The sequence below is a fragment of the Aquarana catesbeiana genome, linkage group LG09, assembly GCF_042186555.1.
Source record: "Aquarana catesbeiana isolate 2022-GZ linkage group LG09, ASM4218655v1, whole genome shotgun sequence".
Classification (NCBI taxonomy): domain Eukaryota; kingdom Metazoa; phylum Chordata; class Amphibia; order Anura; family Ranidae; genus Aquarana; species Aquarana catesbeiana.
Genome location: NC_133332.1, coordinates 77,387,204 through 77,390,518, shown reverse-complemented (window position 1 = coordinate 77,390,518; position 3,315 = coordinate 77,387,204). Strand labels below are relative to the sequence as shown.

The following is a 3,315-nucleotide window of genomic DNA, read 5'->3' as shown; positions in this document are numbered from 1 at the left end:
AATGCAGATTTGCATAACTCCACCTAGTAACCAGTTCACTGCTTGCATCAGATCTGGGGGCTCTGGAGGGGGCTACTGAGGCAAGGCGCTATGATGTTTTCAGAAAGCTATTGTACAGCACCCTACACCCCCCTCCCTTTCCCAGCAGCAATGATCTGCCTGCCTTGCATAGAGAAGCACAGATGTAAGTCATTGATGATGTCACTGGATCGAAAATAAAGTGATAATAATGAATAAAGCATAAATGTTTTAAACATTTAATTAGCGTGTTAATGAATGTGGAAGGAGGAACCATGGAAGGCAAATATAAGCACAATAAACCTCTGCTTTAAAGTTGTTGTGAACATACAATCTTATAGAGGCTTTGTAATACGTTATAACTATGTAGGCACATAACTGTTTTTGCTTAGTTTCAGAAATGATCTGCCATACCTATTTTACAAGGTTAAAAAGTTCTGTTATGTGACCATGCATCTCTTCCTCCGGATAGTGGGGGGAGGGGTTAAAGGATAAGCAATGTCCATGTATTCCATAGTCTTTTCAGGCTGAGGCAAGATGCAGGTTATGCTTGAGCAGGGAAGGGGTGTGTGTGCCAGGAAGGCTGTGATTAGCTGGGGGGGTGTGGTGAATGAACAAACTATTCAATGCAGGCATGCTGTGTGTTTGCACAGTGTCCTGTACCTCTAAATGGCCAGCCAAAGGATGCAAACTAACCACACTAACACAGATCAGCTTCCTCTTTAGAACAAGGAAGAAAGGTGACCACTTGTATTAACCAGGTACTTCAGATGGAAAAAGTACACGACAATGATTTGTAAAATACACAATGGTTTGTAATTGTAAAATACACATATGTGAACACAAATATAGAAAAAAACATTTAGGGTAGCATACACGTTAACATCTGCACTATTTTTTTTTCAAGCTAATAAAGTTTTTATTTTTGCTGTTGCCAGCTTCCACAAATTGAAAAGTTAAATAATTAAGAATATAACAGTTTCATGGTTATTTTTTAGTTCTGAAAAGTTGCAATCTTTTTTTTAAAGCTGACTTTACATCTTTATTTTTGAGGCTGTAGATGAGAGGGTTTAATATAGGGACAGCAGCTGTGTTAAATAGGGAGAGCAGCTTATTGTACTCTAGACTGTCTGCTGAAATGGGCCTCAAGTACTGATAGACTAAGGTAGTATGGAGAAGGATGACAACTGTGAGGTGTGAGGAACATGTGTAGAAAGCTTTACGTCTTCCTGTGCTGGAACGAATCCTTAGTATGGTGGTGATAATAAAAATGTAGGATAGAACAGTTAACAAGAACGGTACAAGAGCCATCAGGACTGCCCCTTCAACTATGAACAAGATCTCTAGAACAGAAGTGTTGCTGCAGGAGAGTTTTATGACTTGCACCAGGTCACAGAAGAAGTGGTTTACTATGTTGGATCTGTAACAGGAAAAACCAGTCACCAAAACAGCGTACGGGATAATTTCTACAAATCCAAGAGCCCAACAGACAGAAGCCAGAAGAGTGCAGGTTTTCTGATTCATGATAACTGTGTATCTCAAGGGATTACAGACGGCAACATATCTGTCATAACCCATGGCAGTAAGGAACCATAGTTCATCACTAATGAAGCATCCAAAGAAATAGATCTGGGCAATGCAGTCGAGATATGAAATTACATGATTCCCAGTTAGACCTATGAGAAGGATCTTGTGTAGAGTGACAGTTGTAGAGCACACATCGATCATGGATAGATTTGCCAAGAAAAAATACATTGGAGTGTGGAGATGGTGATCAAGGCAGACCAGCAGAAGAATGGTCATGTTTCCACCAAGAGTGAGGAGATATATAAAAAGGACCAGAAGAAAGATTGGAGCCTGCAGCTCTGGAATGTCTGAGATTCCTTTGATAATGAAAAATGTAACCGTGGTCTGATTTCCTTGTTCCATTTGATCAAATTATCTGACTTGCATCTGTGTGCTTAAAGAAGAAAGCTTGGTTTTTCTTTGTTAATTTAATGGGAACTTTAAGTAAGCTCAATGATACACAATGAATATAAATTGTCAATGTGGCGTGATGGGTGCAGCCTGGGCTGAGACAAACTTAATTCATGGGAAGTACAGTGTGGTCCAAATCCTCAGGATAAATCCTATGGCTTTAGGAACCGCTGACAAATCCAATCCAGTACACTTAACGCAGCACTTCTGAGAGACCGAAGAGATCTCTAAGCGGCAAACAGATAAAAAGAGCGAAGTGCGCAAATTAAATGTAGAGGGTGTGTAACCATTTATTAAAGGAAGACAATTAGCAACTCACATAAAGTAAGATGAATTATGCTTTTTAAAAAGATTCCTAGATGGGGAGGACATCAACAAAACTGTCACAATGGATACACAGGATATAGTCTGAATGGCACCTGCAATAGCTAAGAGAGACATCAAGGGGGCACCAATCTAAGTGCAGTAAGGTGGAGAGGTGGATACAGCACACAATAATTGGCAACTCACCGTGTGTGGATTGTTTCATGCATTACAGTCATTGGTGTATCTGGGAGGAGCAGGTATCCAGGATTCCAAGATGGAGCTGCTGCTGCAAGGAGTGGAGTGTGGGAGCTGAGGTGACCAGGCAGCCTCATAACAGGACACAGGAATTAGCACGTGTGGATCGATTTAGCACATGTGAGGACAGGAAGTAATGAAACAGCTCATCATCATGAAGTTTCATATTCAAAAAAGGAAGGGATTCCGGTGCTCCAAATCTTATAATGTCTTGGTAAAATGGTGCAATATTAGCTTAAATAGCACATTTAAATCAATCAGTATTTATTTAAAAATGAGGAGGCAGCCATCCTCAGAGGGTGTCCATAACCTCTGTTGGCAAGCAAAAGGAAAAGAAGGGGGGGTTGGAGGCGCCAACTCTAATAAATCTGTCACATAATTACATGTTAGTGTAACCCTTATTGGTTCACAAGGTGGCGGTGCCCATCAAGGTTTGCGCTCGGGGCTCACAGCCCCTTCTACTCAGCTAGATGTCCTGCACTTGTATTTAAGTTGCTCCCCTCCTGAGAGCAAACAGGCCAGTAGAAGGAGCTGTGAGCCCCGAGCGCGTAGCCTGTATGTTCTTCACTTCGTGTCTGGATGTCCACCGAGCACTGCTAACGTCACTTCCCAGGGTGGTTAGCGTGGAGCTTCCCACACCATGGAAAATGTGGAATAGCCGCTTAACCAGGATTAAAACATTTCCACAGCCAAAGGACTGCCAGCGGAGCCTGCACCCCAGCACCAGCACACCCTAGGACATCTCAACCCCTGATGGGC

At 42.1% G+C, this 3,315-nt stretch overlaps 1 pseudogene; it reads right to left on the bottom strand.

Moving 5' to 3' along the window:
* Window positions 1-974: 974 nt before the first annotated feature.
* LOC141108929 (olfactory receptor 8G17-like) lies at window positions 975-1,947 on the bottom strand (annotated as a pseudogene).
* Between the last annotated feature and the right edge of the window lie 1,368 nt (window positions 1,948-3,315).